This window comes from Meles meles, chromosome 1, assembly GCF_922984935.1.
Source record: "Meles meles chromosome 1, mMelMel3.1 paternal haplotype, whole genome shotgun sequence".
In the NCBI taxonomy this organism is placed as follows: domain Eukaryota; kingdom Metazoa; phylum Chordata; class Mammalia; order Carnivora; family Mustelidae; genus Meles; species Meles meles.
In genome coordinates this window covers 83,901,427-83,919,516 of record NC_060066.1, presented here as the reverse complement: position 1 = coordinate 83,919,516, position 18,090 = coordinate 83,901,427, and the positions used below count along the sequence as shown (strand labels likewise).

The 18,090-nt window shown below is 37.1% G+C and overlaps 1 non-coding gene across 1 annotated transcript; it reads left to right on the top strand.

The window, feature by feature from the left end:
* The first annotated feature begins 9,545 nt into the window (after positions 1–9,545).
* LOC123927614 lies at positions 9,546–9,713 on the top strand. Its single transcript, XR_006815496.1, has one exon. It is a non-coding gene; the product is annotated as a U1 spliceosomal RNA (small nuclear RNA).
* The last annotated feature ends 8,377 nt before the right edge of the window (positions 9,714–18,090 follow it).

Sequence of the window (18,090 nt, the reverse complement as noted above, 5' to 3'; positions counted from 1 at the left end):
TATATAACACACCTTCTTTATCCATTCATCTGTTGATGGACATCTAGGTTCTTTCCATAGTTTGGCTATTGTAGACATTGCTGCTATAAACATTCAGGTACACGTGCCCCTTCGGATCACTATGTTTGTATCTTTAGGGTACATACCCAGTAGTGCAATTGCTGGGTCATAGGGTAGTTCTATTTTCAACATTTTGAGGAACCTCCATGCTGTTTTCCAGAGTGGTTGCACCAGCTTGCATTCCCACCAACAGTGGAGGAGGGTTCCCTTTCTCCGCATCCTCGCCAGCATCTGTCATTTCCTGACTTGTTAATTTTAGCCATTCTGACTGGTGTGAGGTGATATCTCATTGTTGTTTTGATTTGTATTTCCCTGATGCCGAGTGACGTGGAGCACTTTGTCATGTGTCTGTTCGCCATCTGGATGTCTGCTTTGTACTTTTTAAAAATATTTTATTTGATAAAGATTTTATTTGATAGCCAGAGATTACAAATAGTCAGAGAGACAGGCAGAGAGAGATGGGGAAGCAGGCTCCCGGCTGAGCAGAGAGCCTGATGCGGGACTCGATCCCAGGACCCTGAGAGCATGACCTGAGCCAAAGGCAGAGGCTTTAACCCACTGAGCCACCCAGGCACTCGCTTTGTACTTTTTTAAACTGAAGTACAGTTGATAGACAATCTTATGTACATTTCGGGTATGCAACATAGAAGTTTGACAGTTTTACATATTCTACAAACACGCTGCTCACCACGAAAAGTGCAGTTACCATCTGTCACCACACAATTATTACAGTATTACTGACTATAGTCCCTAGGCTGTACTTTGTATCATTGTTACTTATTTCTTTTATAATTGGAAATTTGAGACTCTTAAGTGAAATTTTATTTTTGTTTTATTTTAAGCGAAATTACTACTTCTTTTCTGAATTTAAGTTTTATCTCCAACTGATGAGCAAAGCTAGATACCTACCTGCTTGGTGATAGCCTTTCTCCATTCTGCCAAAGCATGCACACCCTCGTTTGTGAAAGTCCAGAAAAAAATGAAACCTGTTATTCTCTCCAATCATTCTATGACTTAAAGGAGTTTGATCATTTATTTAAAAGTTGTTTTTTCTTGTTCAGCTTTATTGTGGGATAATTTACAAAGAATAAAATTAATGAGTGATTTTTTAAAAGATTTTTATTTATTTGAGAGAGAGAAAGTCAGGACATGGGGAGGGGCAGAGGAAGAGGGAGAAGCAGATTCCCGGCTGAGCAGGGAGCCCGACATGGGGCTCCATCCAACCCGGGACTCTGGGATCATGACTGAGCCAAAGGTAGACTCTTACCTGACTGAGCCACCCAGATACCCCTAACAATTGACTTTTAACACATGGATATAAGTATATAATCACTATCAAAGTAATGATCTATAGCACTCAATCACCCCAAATTTCCCTCCTGACATCTGCACTCAATTTCTTCCAACTCTCTGGCAACAGAGACCTTCTTCTTACACTATACCTGTGCCTGTTCTAGAATTCATAAGAAATTCTTTTTTTTTCCCAAGATTTTATTTATTTGACAGAGATCACAAGTGGGCAGATAGGCAAACAGAGAGAGAAAGGAAGGGAAGCAGGCTCCCCGCCAAGCAGAGAGCCGGATGCGGGGCTCGATCCCAGGACCTTGAGATCATGACCTGAGCCGAAGGCAGAGGCTTTAACCCACTGAGCCACCCAGGCGCCCCTCATAAGAAATTTTTAACCTAAGGTTTTGCGATCTATCAGTGCTGGTGCATATACAAGCAGTTTGTTCCCTTTTACTACTGAATGGGATATTCCATTTTATGTATATACCACAAACTGTTTACACATTTACAGGCTAATGCCTATTTGGGTTGTTTCCAGGTTTAGGAAATTATGAATGATGTTGCTCTGAACATTTCTGTCGACATGTTTTACTAACATGGGTAAATATCTAGGAGCAGAATGGCTGGGTCACATGGTAAATATATATTTAACATTATAAGAAACTGTCAAATTGTTTTAAAACGTGGCCATAACATTTTCCATTCCCACCAGTAATATATGAGAGGTCAATTTCTCTGTATCAACTCCAGGACTAGGTACTGTTGGTCATTTTAATTCAGAAGTGTATCTCATAATTTTAATTTGTGTTTCTCTAATGAAATATCTTTTCTTCATTTTTTTTTCATTTTTTACTTAAATCCAATTAGCTAACATATAATACATCATTATTTTCTGATATAATGTTCAAGGAGTCATTAGATGCATATAAGACCCACTGCTCATCACATCGTGTGCCATCCTTAATGCCCATCACCTATTTACCCCATCCTCCTACCCACCTCCCATTCCCCAACCCTTAGTTTGTTTCCCAGAGTCAAGAGTCTCTCATGGTTTGTCTCCCCCTCTGATTTCTTCCCATTCAGTTTTCCCTTCCCGCCCCTATGATCTTCTGCACTATTCCTTATAATCCACATGTGAGTGAAACCATGTGGTAATGGTCTTTCTTTGCTTGACTTATTTCCCTTAGCATAATTCCCTCCAGTTCCAACCACACTGATGTAAATGGCAGGTATTCATCCTTTCTGATGGCTGAGTAATATTCTATTGCTTGACTTATTTCACTTAGCATAATTCCCTCCAGTTCCAACCACATTGATGTAAATGGCAGGTATTCATCCTTTCTGATGGCTGAGTAATATTCTATTGCATATATGAACCACATCTTCTTTATCCATTCACCTGTTGAAGGACATCTCAGCTTGTTCCATAGTTTGGCTATTGTGCACATTGTTGCTATGGGCATTGGGGTGCATGTGCCCTTCTTTTCACTATAACTGTATCCTTGGGGTAAAGAACAAGTAGTGCAATTGCTGGGTCATAGGGTAGCTCTATTTTTTAACTTCTTGAGGAACATCCACACTGTTTTCCAGAATGGTTGTACCAGCTTGCATTCCCATCAAAACTGTAAGAGGGTTCCCCTTTCTCCACATCCTTGCCAATATTTGTTGTTCCCTGCCTTGTTAATTTTAGCCATTCTGACTGGTGTAAGGTGGTATCTCATTGTGGTTTTGATATGTATATCTCTGATGGCAAATGATGTGGAGCACTTTTTCATGTGTCTGTTGAATACCTATAAGTCTTCTTTGGAGAAGTGTCTTTCCATGTCTTCTGCCCGTTTCTTGGCTGGATTATGTGTTCTCTGGGTGTTGAGTTTGTTAAGTTCTTTATAGATCTTGGATACCAGCCCTTTATCTGATCTCATTTGCAAATATCTTCTCCCATTCCACAGGTTGCCTTTTAGTTCTGTTGACTGCTTCCTTTGCTTTGCCAAACGTTTTATCCTGATGAAAGTCCCAGTAGTTCATTTTTGATTTTGTTTCCCTTGCCTTAGAGATGTATCTTGCAAGAAGTTTCTGTGGCCAAGGTCGATGAGGTTAGTATCTGTGTTATCCTCTAGGATTTTGATAGATTCCTGTCTCACATTTAGGTCCTTCATCCATTTTGAGTTTCTTTGTGTACAGTATAAGAGAATGGTCCCATTTCATTCCTCTGCAGGTGGCTGTCCAATTTTCCCAATACCATTTATTGAAGAGACTGACTTTTTTCCATTGGATATTCTTTCCTGCTTTGTTGAAGATTAGTTGACCATAGAGTTGAGCATCCATTTCTAGGTTCTCTATTCGGTTCCACTGATCTAAATGTCTGTTTGTGCCAGTATTTTGCTGTTTTGATGATCACAGCTTTGCACTAGAGCTTGAAGTCAGGCATTCTGATGCCCCCAGCTTTGGTTTTCTTTTTCAACATTCTCCTGGCTATTTGGAGCCTTTTCTGGATCCATACAAATTTTAGGATTGTTAGTCCAGCTCTGTGAAAAATGTCAATGGTATTTTGGTAGGGACTGCATTGAACAGACTGCTCTAGGTAACATAGCCATTTTAACAGTATTTGTTCTTCCAATCCATAATCATGGAATATTTTTCCATTTCTTTGTGTCTTCCTCCATATCTTTCATAAGTGTTCTATAGTTTTTTGAGTCCAGATTCTTTGCCTCTTTGGTTAGGTTTATTCCTGGCTATCTTATGGTTTTCCATGCAATTATAAATAGGATTGATTCCTTAATTCCTCTTTCTTGTGCCTCATTGTTAGTGTATAGAAATGCAAGTGATTTCTGTGCATTGATTTTTATGTCCTGCCACTTTGCTGAATTCCTATATGAGTTCTATCAGTGTTGGGGTGGAGTTCTTTGGGTTTTGAGTATTGTGTCATCGACAAAGAATGAGGGTTTGATTTCTTCTTTGCCGATTCAGATGCCTTTTACTTCTTTTTGTTGTCTGACTGCTGAGTCTAGGACTTCTAATACTATGTTGAATAGCAGTGGTGATGGTGGACATCCCTGACTTTAGGGGAAAAGCTCTCCATTTTTTCCCATTGAGAATTATATTCACTGTGGGCTTTTCATAGATGGCTTTTATGATATTGAGGTATGTTCCCTATGTCCCTATACTGTGAAGCATTTTAATCAAGAAAGGAAGCTGTACTTTGTCAAATACTTTTCTGCATCTATTAAGAGGATCATATGGCTCCTGTCCTTTCTTTTATTTATGTAGTGTATCACACTGATTGATTTACAGATGTTGAAACCTTGCAGCCCAGGAGTAAATCCCACTTGATCATGGTGAATAATCCTTTTAATGTACTGTTGGATCCTCTTGGCTAGTATCTTGGTGAGAATTTTTGCATCCATGTTCATCAGGGATATGGGTCTTTATTCCTCCTTTTTGATGGGGTCTTTGTCTAGTTTTGGGTCAAGGTAATGCTGGCCACATGGAAGGAGTTTGGAAGTTTTCCTTCCATTTCGATATTTTGAAGCAGCTTTAGGAGAATAGGTATTATTTCTTCTTTAAATGTTTGGTAGAATTCCCCTGAGAAGCCTCCTGGCCCTGACTCTTGTTTTTTGTGGAGGTTTTCGAATACTGCTTTAATTTCCTTGCTGGTCACGGGTTTGTTCAGATTTTCTACCTCTTCCTGTTTCAGTCTTTGTAGTTTCTAAGTTTCTAAGAAAGCATCCATTTCTTCCAGATTGCCAAATTTGTTAGTATATAGATTCTTATAATATGTTCTTACAGTTGTGTTTCTTCAGTGTTGGTTGTGATCTCTCTTTTCACTCGTGATTTTATTAATTTGGGTCCTTTCTCTTTTCTTTTGGATAAGTCTGGCCAGAGGTTTATCAATCTTATTAATTCTTTCAAAGAACCAGCTCCTACTTTCATCGATCTGTTCTACTGGTCTTTTGGTTTCTATTTCACTGATTTTTCTCTAATCTTTATTATTTCTCTTGTTTGGTTTAGGCTTTGCTTTTCTTTCTCCAAGTGTACAATAGCTTGTGTATCTGGGAGTTTCCTAATTTTTTGAGAGAGGCTTGTATTGCTATGTACTTCCCTCTTAGGGCCACCTTTGCTATATCCCAAAGGTTTTGAACCAAAGTGCTTTCATTCTCATTAGTTTCTGTGAATTTTTTAAATTCTTCTTTAAATTCCTAGTTGACCCATTCATTCTTTTTTTTCTTAAAGATTTTATTTATTTACTAGAGAGACAGAGATTCACAAGTACGCAGAGAGGCAGGCAGAGAGAGAGGGGGAAGCAGGCTCCCTGCTGAGCAGAGAGCCCAATGCGGGACTCGATCCCAGGACTCTGGGATCATGACCTGAGCCGAAGGCAGAGGCTTTAACCCACTGAGCCACCCAGGCGCCCCGACCCATTCATTCTTTAGTAGGATGCTCTTTAAACTCCAAGTGTTTGAGTTCCTCCCAAATTTCTTCTTGTGACTGAGTTCGTTTCAGAGCACTGTGGTCTGAAAATATGCAAGAAATAATCTCAATCTTTTGGTATCAGTTGAGACCTGATTTGTGACCCTGGATGTGACCTATTCTGAAAAAGTTCCATGTGCACTTGAGAAGTATTTTGTTGCTTTAGGATGAATTGTTCTGTATGTAACTCTGAAGTCCATCTGGTCCAGGAGTGTCATCCAAAGCCCTTGTTTCTGTGCTAATCTTCTGCTTAGATGATCTGTCCATTACTTTGAGTGGGGTGTTAAAGTCCCCGACTGTTAATGTATTATCAATCTATTTCTTTACTTTGGTTATTAATTGGTTTATATAACTGGCTGCTCCCACACTGGGGGCATAGGTATTTACAATTGCTAGATATTCTTGCTGGATAGACCCTTTAATTTTGATACAGTATCCCTCTATAACTCTTATTACAGTCTTTGGTTTAAAATCTTAGATCATCTGATGTGAGGATTGCTACCCCAGCTCTCTTCTGAAGTCCATTAGTGTGGTAAATTCTTCTACCTCCTCACTTTCAGTCTGAGGTGTCTTTAGGTCTAAAATGAGTCTCTTGTAGACAGCATATGGATGGTTCTTGATTTTTTTATCCAATATGATACCCTGAGTCTTTTGGTTGGAACATTTAGCCCATTTATATTCAGAGTAACTATTAAAACATATGAACTTAGTGTCACTGTATTGCCTGTAAAGTCTCTGATTTCTGCAGATTGTCTCTGTTTCTTTCTGGTCTATTACAGAAGATCATAAAGATCTTTTAATGTGCTTATTTGCTCTCTGTGTATCTTCTTTGGTAAAATGTCTATTCAAAACTTTACCCTTGCTCTTAAAGGGTTATCTCCTTTTATTGGTTCAAAAGAGTTGTTTATATATTCTGAATAAATAACCTTGGTGCCATGTATATACTGCAAATATTGTCTACCAGTCTTTGTTTTGCCTTTTCATTTTCTTAATTTCTTTTTATGAGTAATTCTTTTTATTTTAATGAAGCCCAAAATCAATTTTTCCAGTTTTACTGAGCTTGACTGAGAAAAAATTTAGGTTCTGTATAACATGATGATTAATATATGTATAAACTGTGAAATGATTACCACAATCAAGCTAACATATCCATCATCTCATATAATTTCATTTTTGTGGCCATGTGGCAAGAGCATTTAAGATCTACTTTCTTAGGAAATTTCAAGTATACATATTATTAGCCATAATCACCATGTTCACATTAGGTCTCTAGAATTTATTCACCTTGTGATAGAAAGTTTTTACCCTTTGATCAGTATCTTCTCTTCTCACCTATCCTCAGTCTCTAGTAACTATGTCCTCTCTCTGTTATGATGTGTTCAACTTTTCTTTTTTTCTGTTAAAGATTCCATTTATGTGAGATCATGTGATATTTGTCTAGCTTATTCCATTTAGCATGAAGTACTTCACCTTCATCCATGTTGTCACAAATGGCAGAATTTCCTTCTTTCCTTAAGACTGAATAATATTCCCTAAGTATATGTGTGTACACACACACACACACTCTCTCTCTCTCTCTCACACACACACAGACACACACACACACACACACACACACACACACACACACACACTATACTTTACCTATTCATCTGTTGATAGACACTTGGGTGGTTTCCATATCTTGGCTACTATGAATAATGCTGCAGTAAACACGGGAAGTCTCAATTACTGTGGCTTTATCATAAGTTTTGAAATCTCATTGTGTAAGTCCTTAAACATTGTTCTTTTCCCAAACCCTCTTAGCTAAGGTTGCATTTATATTTCCACATAAATTTTAAAATTGGCTTATCAATTTCTGTAAAAAATAAATCTACTGGAATTTTATTTAAGATTGCACTGAATCAGGGGCGCCTGGGTGGCTCAGTGGGTTTAACCTCTGCCTTCAGCTCAGGTCATGATCTCAGGGTCGTGGGATCGAGCCCCACATGGGGCTCTCTGCTCAGCAGGGAGCCTGCTTCCCCCTCTCTCTCCACTTGCCTCTCTATCTACTTGTGATCTATCTCTATATATCAAATAAATAAAATCTTTAAAAAAAAAAAAAAGATTGCACTGAATCAAAAGGTCGATTTGGAGAGACATGGCATCTTAACACTGAATCTTCCAATTCATGAACACTGCAAATATATTTATTTAGGTCTTCCAAAATTTTCTCGGCAATGTTGTCTGGTTTTCAATATGTGAATCTTAAGGCAACTTTTCTTAAATTCATTTCTCATAATTTAATATTTTGGTTGAACTATCAATATAAAAATCAATTGTGTTTCTATACAAAAGCAATGAAAACAATCCAAAAAGGAAAGCAATTCCATTTATAATAACATCTAAAAGAACAAAATGCCTAGGAATAAATTCAACCAAGGAAGTAAATGATCTTTATACTGAAAACTGCCAAACCTTACTGAAAAAGTTAAAGACCTAAAAGTTGGAAAACATCCAGTGTTCATACATAGTGTGATATTATGATTTATAGTAAGAAATACATATTTGGTCTTCATCCTTCTTCTGGTACAGAGCTCCTAAAACCCTTGGAATTCCCTAAGTGATGAGTACAATAAAGGTCTTTTGTTCTGTCAAGTGAGGTGGATTTTGGAAAGCACTTAATTAATGTTGAGGACTGGTGGCCAAAGCAGCCAACCATGTGATTAGAGGGTAGGAATTTTCAGTCCCTCCCCCTCTGACTTCTAGGGAATAGAGAAGGGCTGGACATTAGATCAATCACCAATGGCCACTAATCTAATTAATCATGCCTATGTAATAAAGACTCCATAGGGGGAAACACACACACACACACACACACACACACACACACACACACACACACGTGAACAACAACAAAAGGAGAGGGTTCAGAGAGCTTTTAGGTTGGTGACCATGTGAAGATTCGGGGAGAGTGGCAAGGCCAGAAAGGGCATAAAAATTCCGTGCCCCTTCCCAATTCCTTTGTCTATGGATGGATTCCATCTAGCAAATTAATCAAACCTGAGGAGAGGGTCATGGAAACCTCAGATTTACAGTCAGTTGGTCAGAAGTACAGGTAACAACTGGGCTTGCCACTGGCTTCCAAAGGGAAGGGGGAAGGCAGAAATCTTGTAGGACTGAGTCTTCAACCTGTGGAATCTGATACTACCTCCAAGTGTCAGAATTGAGTTGGATTATAGGACACCCAGCTGGTGTCTTAGAATTAGTTGTTGATGTGGGGAACCCACATACACATCACATACTGGAAATGGTCTCAATTTAGGTATCAATATAGGAAGACTGAATATTGCTAGGATGTCAATACGACCCAAAGCAATCTGTAGATTCAACATATTCCCTATCAAAATTCCAACAGGCTTTTGCATAGAAATAAAAAAGCTGATACCCATATTCATATAGAATTACAAGAGACCCAAGAAAACCAAAACAATATTGAAAAGAGAATGACAAAGTTGGAGGATTCAGACATCGCAATTTCAAACCTTAGTTCAAGGCTACTGTCAATCAAAACAGAAATACTGGCATAAAGGTAAACACAGACAAATGGAAAAGCACTGAGAGTATAGAAATAAACTTTATGGCAATATCCAATGAATTTTTTTTTACAAGGATGCAAAGTTTATTCACTGGGGAGAGAATATTCTCTTCAACAAATGATGCTGGGATAGCTAGATTTCCACATGCAAAATATAATGAAGTTGGACTGCTATCTCCCACTATATAAAAAAACTAATTAAAAATGGACCAATGCTTATCCATTGCACTCCGGATGTGCTGACCCCTGCGATTTCCCCAAATGTGGGAAACTCGACTGCATAATTTGTGGTAGTGGGGGACTGCGTTCGCGCTTTCCCCTAGGGAAAAAAAAAAAAAAATGGACCAATGTTAGGAGCTTGGGTGGCTCAGTCAATTGAGCATCTGACTCTTGATTTTGTTCTGGGTCATGATCTTGGAGTTGTGGGATCAAGTCCTCCATTAGGCTCCATGCTTAGTGGGGAGTCTGCTTGAAGATTCTCTCCCTTTCCATCTGCCCCTCCCCTTGCTTTCTCTAAAATAAATCATTTATAAATAAACAATTTTATAATTAATCATAATAAAATAAATAATTTTATAATTAATTATAATAAATACATTTTCTCTCTCTAAAATAAATAAGTATATATTTTTAAATGGATCAATAACCTAAATATAACAACTAAAACCATACAACTCTTAGATGAAAACATGGGCACATTTTTATAATCATGGATTCTCAGATATGAGACAAAAAACACAAGAAATAAAAGAAAAAAATAAAAGTAAACTGAAATTCATCAAATTAAAATACTATTGTGCAGCAAAAGAAACAGTTAACAAAACAAAGAGGCAACCCACGGAATGGGAGAAGGTATTTGCAAATGACACTACAGACAAAGGGCTGATATCCAAGATCTATAAAGAACTCCTCAAACTCAACACACACAAAACAGATAATCATGTCGAAAAATGGGCAGAAGACATGAACATACACTTCTCCAAAGAAGACATACAAATGGCTAACAGACACATGAAAAAATGTTCATCATCACTAGCCATCAGAGAGATTCAAATCAAAACCACACTGAGATTCCACCTTACACCAGTTAGAATGGCCAAAATTAACAGGTCAGTAAACAAGAAGTGTTGGAGAAGATGCAGAGAAAGGGGAACTCTCTTACACTGTTGGTGAGAATGCAAGTTGGTGCAGCCACTTTGGAAAACAGTGTGGAGATTACTCAAAAAATTAAAAATAGAGCTACCCTATGACCCCGCAATTGCAGTAGTGGGTATTTACACCAAAGATACAGATGTAGTGAAAAGAAGGGCCATATATACCCCAATGTTCATAGCTGCAATGGCCACAGTCACCAAACTATGGAAAGAACCAAGATACCTTTCAAAAGACTAATGGATAAAGAAGATATCGTCCAAAACCATAAGAGACTCTCTTAATCTCACAACACAAACTGAGGGTTCCCGGCGGGGGGGAAGGGGTTAGGGAGTGGGTGGTGGGGTTATGGACATTGGGGAGGGTATGTGCTATGGTGAGTGCTGTGAAGTGTGTAAACCTGGCAAGTCACAGACCTGTACCCTTGGGGCTAATAATACATTATATGTTTATAAAAAATTAGAAAATTATTTTTTAAAAAAGGAAGATATGGTCCATATATACAATGGAGTATTATGCCTCCATCAGAAAGGATGAATAGCCAACTTCTGTATCAACATGGATGGGACTGGAAGAGATTATGCTGGGTGAAATAAGTCAAGCAGAGAGAGTCAATTAACATATGGTTTCACTTACTTGAGGAGCATACGAATAACATGGAGGACATGGAGAGATGGAGAGGAGAAGTGAGATGGGGGAAATCGGAGGGGGAGACAAACCGTAAGAGACTGTGGACTCTGAGAAACAAACTGAGCATTTTAGAGGGGAGGAAGGTGAGGGGTTGGGTGAGCCTGGTGGTGGGCATTAGGGAGGGTATGTACTGCACGGAGCACTGGGTGTGGTGCATAAACAATGAATTCTGGAACACTGAAAAGAAATAAAATAAAATAAATGGAAAAAAATGAAAAAATAAAGATTAAGAAAGTAAATTAAAAAACTTGTACATCATAAGACATTATCAAGAAAATGAAAAGACGATCTACAGAATGGAAGAGAAAATGTGAATCATTATCTAATAAGGTTTTAATACCCAAAATATATAAAGAACTCCTACAACTCAATAACAAAGGACAAACAATACAATTTAAAAATTGTCAGGGTTGCCTGGGGTGGTCAGTCGGTTGAGCATCCAACTCTTCATCTCAGCTCAGTTCTTGTTATAAGGATCCTGAGTATAAGCCTCACATTTGAATCAAATAGACATTTCTACATAGAAGATATAAAAAGTCCAATAAGCACATAAAGCTAAGCCATGAAAATAATGTAAATCAAAATCACAATGGGATACCACTTCATACCTACTAGGGTGGCTTTCATTTGTCTTTAAAGTGGGGGACAAGTGTTAGACAGAGTACAGAGAAATTAGAACCGACATATATTACTATACAGAATAAAAAATGATGCAGCCACTACAGATAACAGTTTGATAGTTCCTCAAAAAGTTAAACACAGAATTATCCTATGATTCAGCAACCCTAACTTAGGTACACAGCCAAAAAAAAATTGAAAACAGGGACTCAAACAGATACTTACATATGCAAATGTTTGGTGCAGAATTATTCACCATAGTCAAAAGGTGGAAACCTAAGTTCCATCACCATATGAATGGATAAACAAAATATGCTATGTACATACAATGGAGTATTCAGCCATAAAAAGAAATGAAGTTCTAATACATATTACGAAATGAATGAATCTCAAAAACACTATGCTAAGTGAAATAAGCCAGACACAAAAAGACAAAAACTGTATGACTACACCTACATGAAATATCCAGAATAGGCAAATTCATAGTGATAAGAGGTACAAGGAGCTAGGGGGTGGGGCAAATATAAGTTATTGCTATCCATGCAATTAAAGAGACTATAGGGAAAAAAAAAACGTTTAAATATATTCTGGGAACATAGTAAAAAGAGGAAATATTTTACCTGAGTGAATTAGTAACTGATTATAGAGGAATGATCATTATAAGCCTTGACAGATGGATAACATTCACTTATGTAGACCAGAGCATGAAATAAACATGGTAAAACATAGGAGTAGAAAAATACAGGACCTACTGAAGGAGAGGCAAGTATATATATTCAGCAAGGGCATTAAGAATGGAGCCATATTATGAGAAAGATACTCATCAGGAAGGAAAAATGACTAAGAATTCTCTACTACTAGTATTTTTCTTAAATGTAAAAGTCAAATTGCATTCTAATACATTTTTATAAATCTGAGAAAAACTGCAAAAACCCTAGTCATGGGATTACTTATTTCAAACAGAAATCCACATAATGACAAATTTAGTATGACTTGATTTACTACAAAGGCAAACCACTGGCCTTGAAAGGAAAGATATTTTATCTGTAGCAAATTTAAGAATACATGCTATTTCCCCCAAGTCTTGTGTTTAAACATGAATGAATATAAAATCAAATATATACTATTTCAGTGGAAATTTCATCCATTTCTTTGCCCTGAAAGATTCATTTAGGTAACATATTTCCTTCGGGATAAGAACACATAAATCCCTTTAAACTTACTGAATATAAAGTTTTTTAAATGCTAAAGCTGTAAAATTTTCCAGTTCTCAACCCACTAATGAAAACAATCTGATAAAATTTAATCTTTTTTCTAATAAAGTACACCTGACAGAAATGTCATAGACCTTTTGGTGAGAGTGGTTCGCTGTTGCTACTGAGGGGTTAAAAAAAAGTAAGGGAAGAAAGTAAATTCAGCACCCCACCTTAACACCATTTACAACCTCTGCCAAAGGACTGTCATCCTTAGAGACTTTGCTTCTGCTCCCTGTTTATTTACAACTATGAGTATGGGACCACTTAAAAACCAATACCAATCTAAGTTATTAAATATAGGAAAGTTTAACGGTGTACAGTTTGAAAATATTTCATAACAGGTAGCTAATGACAAATTCTGAAAAGAATTTTAAATCTATAATATTATTTGTATAATAAACATTAAATATCCTTCAATTCTTCTCTCTGGAAATTTCAATCTAATGAGAAAACAGCATGTACTAATTCTGTTTCTTTCACAGCAATAATTCAGAAATTTAAGTCATTCCTCATCTCATTGCACACCAAACCATTTATTAATTTGAAATAATAGACTTGATATTATTGGGAATTTCAAAGCACCTTTATGAAAATTAATGAAATTCATAATAGATTTTAGAAAATTATACTTTAAAATACCATAGTTCTCAATTACTGAATGTAAATTCTATAATGACATAGATTTTATGAGTAAAATGTATTAAATACTTATTAGAATTTACATTCTACTCTTGCAAAAAGCATGTCTAATTATGTGCCTACAAAACCCCTAGTAAAATCCTCAATAAATACTTGATATGTGGGAGGCTGCAATAAGGCTTGAGACTAGTAAAATGTCAGCAATTATGTCATCATATCCCATCTAGGCCCTACACTGAAACCTGAGACAGAATGCCTTCTTTACAAGGATCACACCTTGAAGCTAAGAAAGATCCCTGGTCTTACCATAATATTAGTTTTATTTTTATTGTCCTAGCATTTAGTTTTAAGGAAAACAGAAGAAATCCTAACTGGTATAATTAGGTATAATGCTACAGGACAGAAGAGTAAAACAACGCCAGACTTAGTGGCTTGGTTAGATCACAGAAAAGAAAATAGCAAATATCTCTGATGCAAAATCGACAAATATAAATACCCTGTATGGAAGATAAGTTATTCATTCAATACTAACTAAATAGTCTGTGCCTAGTACCACACTAGCTGGAGAAGACACAAAGTAACAAAACAGTGACCTCAACCACAGTGAGGCTTTTAATCTAATCTGCAAGAGATAATAAAGGTATTAAAAAAAAAACTAAAGGAAGAGTTGCTAAGGAAGTACAACAAAGACATTAAAATCAGAGGGATGGGTGAAAGGAAGTCTTTGTGAATAAGAAAAATGCATAAAATGAATTTTTAAAAACAATCAGTTTACAAGATTCTAAGTAATGGGACCAGGAATATAATCTGAATTGAGGGGAAGTTAGTTCAAGTCTTCTGAGACTAAATTGGCTCACTACTCTATGCTGTTCTTATTGATGTAAAATGGGGGGAGGGGAGAACCATTCTCTCAATAAAACTGTGTCAAGGCAATCATTTTGTATTCCATTTCTGAAAGGTGACAAACTTTGTAGAGACAGTAAGGAGAGGTATCATGGAAAGACTCAGAGAAAATGGAGACTTCTCAGTTCCCAAAAGCTTGCGGACATTTCTCATTTACTTACAAAGTTTTACTGATACTTCTGGAAATTGAAGTTGTAATTTGAGAGTAAAATTATAAGAGAACTGATTTAGTTTCTTGGTTTATTCGGGTTACTCAAAAACATTCAGATTACTGTTTCTACTATCTTATTCACAAGTCTAATTAATTTCTTCTTGCTGTTGTTTTAATAAAATAACCCGTGGCTTACATTTCTAATGAAACAACTTCTGAAAAAACTACAATTATACAAAGACTTCTGAAACTTCAGCTTTAGTATCTGTATCTAGGCGGTTCCATAGAACTACAGTGATTTTAAAATTTAGACAATAAGGAAACTGGGATAATGACAGGTTAGGGGTGCCTGGGTGGCTCAGTTGGTTAATCATCTGCCTTCGGCTCAGGTCATGATCCCAGGGTCCTGGGATCAAGCACCACATGAGGCTCCCTGCTGAACAGAGAGCCAACTTCTCCCATTCCCTCTGCTGTTCCCCCTGTTTGTGTGCTCTCTCTCATCTCTCCCTCTCTCTAATAAATAAATAAAATCTTTAAAAAAAAAGGTTAAATAAAAATACTCAGTATCAAGACCAGTTAATAGACCCAAACAAAAATACTAGAAAAATGAAAGGCCCTGACAACATGCAGTAAACTCCCCCTTTTACAGATAAACAAATTGATAACCAGAATGATTACAACTTGTCCAAAAAAATTCCCAAATCACAGTAGTACAAAAATCTTCATGCCATTAACATAATAAAATGTATCATTTGTCCAAAAACAAACGATTAAAGGTTGAAAAGGTTGGATTAAATGATGTCAAGAGAAAAGATTATAAAACTGGTTCAAAGGAAACCAATTTTAAGTCAGTGGTTTTCTAATGACTCTAGTTTTGTGGGGAGGGATGAGTGGGAGGAGAAAGCAACTGGCAAGAGTCCTGGATAGCAGGAAAAGAGCTCAGCACCTAAACTTCTTCAGAAGCCAAACCACTTATTTCATCTCTACTAATGGTGAAAGCCTACTAAGCCAACTATCTATACCTAACTTTAACATGGGCCTAATCTCCCCATGTACCCTGATCCTACTCTCTGGGCCCACCAGAGAACCTCCCCTGCTCCATCAGTCTGCACCCTTTCACCTTATACACTGTAATGTAACATGCTGCTATGTCAAGTTTCTCCACAGAATGCAAGTGCTTTGTGGGCAGACACCTCGCCTCTATCCATTTTTATCATTTCCAAAACTCAGCAATGTATATGATGTATAGTAAGTACCCAACTTATTAGACGAAGGAATGAGCTAATACATTCCACAACTCCAGATTAATTCCCACTTAATATCTAAGATTACTGTCATATGATTAAAAACATCCATTAACTTTTCAAGATAGTAGACTTTCACAGTTTCTCTTCTTCTCTGGTGGACACAAGTCTAAATCAAAGCAGTCTACTGACAGTTGATCAAACTCTAGATACAATAAACACCTGCAACCTAGTTACTCTATACATCAACCACATTAAGCTCCTTCTTAGTAATTTATACTACATATACCATTAAAACAATCTTCTGTGCTCCTAACATTGGTATGAAGAATTGATACGATAGGCAGTGCTCTCAGTTGGAAGGCAGATAATTTAGTTAAAGAAGGCAATGGGAGTAATTTTGCCCTCTTGTCAATATTTCTGTTTAAGAGAACAACTCAATTTCTTTGTAAATCATTTATTTAATGAATAACTCCAAGAGTTTTAATTATCTCAGGAAGCAAAGAAGTTCTCAAAAACTTCATAACAAAAATAATTTTATAATTTTACGTTACATTACTCAACATGAAACACACAACACACACACACACATACACACACACACACACACACACACACACACACACACACACAGCCCTTGAATGACAGAAAGCAAGGAACAGAAAGAAAACACATAAAAGTATCACACAACAGGGCATGGCAGACAGGGAATGTGCAAAAAAGTCAATATATAATATTATACAGGCTTATTCTGCTTCACTAAAAACCATCAGAGAAACATTAACATTAAATATTTATCAGAGATTTAAAAAATTGTGTCACTTGGGGTAAATTTCAACATTGGAATCAATTTTGAATATACATTCTTCAAGTATCTATTCTCTGCCTTTTCTCACTGTTACTCACTGCATTATGACCCACTCCTCTAGAGCTCCAAATACACCTAAGCTAAAAACTACTTCCAGGGGCACCTGGGTTGCTCAGTGGGTTAAAGCCTCTGCCTTCAGCTCAGGTCATGATCCCAGGATCCTGGGATCGAGCCCCACATGGGGCTCTCTGCTCCACAAGGAGCCTGCTTCCTTCTCTCTCTCTGCCTGCCTCTCTGCCTAGTTGTGATTTCTCTCTGTCAAATAAATAAAATATTTTTTAAAAAAACCTACTTCCAAATCTTCATCTGTAGTCCAGATAAGTGTTTGCTTGGGGCACAGCATGGAATGGGGCCAGGGGAGGTCTGTCCTGTGCATAGTAGAAGATTTAGCAGCATCCCTGGCCAGTGCTCACTGACACCAGCACCAACATTGATTCACCCCCTCTCATCTGTGATAATCAGAAATGTCTCCAGACATTGTCGATTGTTATCTGGCAAATAAAATGGCCCCAGTTGAGAACCACTGTCTAGAGTATGCATTCATTCCTTTTTTCTCCAACAAATATCTACCGATCAACTAGTAGGTCTGTGTCAACCTCTACACTAGAGGCCAGAGAGATGAAGGTAATGGGAGGATTTCAGACAAATAAGCAATTACAATAGATTATGAACTATACCAAATGTGCAGTTCAGAACTATGATGGTATGTAATATAGAATACAGCATATAATCAAACAGATCAAGAGAAGCTTCTCAAAGGAAGTAAAATTTAAACAGAGAGTTCTAGGGAAGAAGAATGAATATAAACAGAAATAAGAGAAAGTCCAGTGAATCTCAGGAACTGAGACATTTAGAATATATACATACAAAACACAGCACCTAATAGTCATCCTCTGAGAACCTACTACGTTATAGGTACTAAAAATATCACTGTGAATGAGACAAATATGGTCTCTGCTTTCATGGTATTTATAGTCTAGTTAGGGAAAAATGAATTCTTAAAATAACTAAAAACCACAATATGGTGTTAAATGATTTGGAGCCAGCAAGAGTACTGTGGTAGCAGGGCAGAGTCACACTCACCTAGCCAGACCTGGCTTCCCCAAGCAACACCTAATTTCACATTCGAAGGATGAATGGGAGTAACAGAGGAAAGAAGAAAACAATTTGAAGCAGAA